The 704-nt window shown below is 60.1% G+C and overlaps 1 protein-coding gene across 1 annotated transcript in view; it reads left to right on the top strand.

The window, feature by feature from the left end:
* Positions 1-704, top strand: part of PRPF19 (pre-mRNA processing factor 19) — a gene marked incomplete at its 5' end in the record, with an annotated part of 13009 nt that overhangs the window by 9356 nt on the left and 2949 nt on the right. The window lies entirely within an intron of this gene.

Genomic DNA, 704 nt, shown 5'->3' with positions numbered 1-704 from the left:
GTGGGTGGGAACGGGGGGTACGGCCCCTCAGGAAGCCGGCAGCCTTCTGTCCTTTGCTTTCGCCGCTCTTACACGCCCACCCCCCCTCCCCCAAATCAAAGAAAACAAGAACAACCTACAAGCCGTTTGCCAGAAAGTCTCCAGGTCCCTGCGGCCTAGGCCTGCGCTTCACAGGGTTTCATGTCCCTCGTGCTCCCGCTGCCACCAGCCTGGCAGGGAGAGACGTGTGGGCAAGGGGCCTCTTCTTGCCCGGCCTGTGTGGCTCAGTGGTTGAGCATCGACCTATGAACCAGGAGGTCACGGTGCGATTCCGTCACACAGGCCCGGGGTGAAGGCTCTATCCCCAGTGGGGGGTGTGCAGAAGGCAGCTGGTCCATGATTCTCATCACTGATGTGTCTCTCCCCCTCCCTTCCTCTCTGAAATCAATAAGAACACATTTTTTTAAAAGATGGCCTTTTGCTGGTGAGGAGCTGAGCAGTGAGCGAGGATCCTTCATTGTGAAGGAAACCCGTCGCCAACCGGCTTAAGCAGGAAGGGTTTGTAACTGGCAGCTGAGCCCGCATAGGGCCGGTTCCGGGGAGACGGGGGAACAGCAAAGACCAGGAGACGGTGTGCCCTGGAGGGCGTGGGGCTGCCTGAGCTGGGGTGGTCGGGAAGGGCCTTGCTGAGGTGCCGATGGGCACATTGAGCCGAGTGCCAGGCA

The sequence above is a fragment of the Myotis davidii genome, unplaced genomic scaffold (assembly GCF_000327345.1).
Source record: "Myotis davidii unplaced genomic scaffold, ASM32734v1 scaffold2863, whole genome shotgun sequence".
NCBI lineage: Eukaryota > Metazoa > Chordata > Mammalia > Chiroptera > Vespertilionidae > Myotis > Myotis davidii.
The sequence above is the reverse complement of the archived record's forward strand: the minus strand, read 5'-3'. Positions and strand labels throughout refer to the sequence as shown.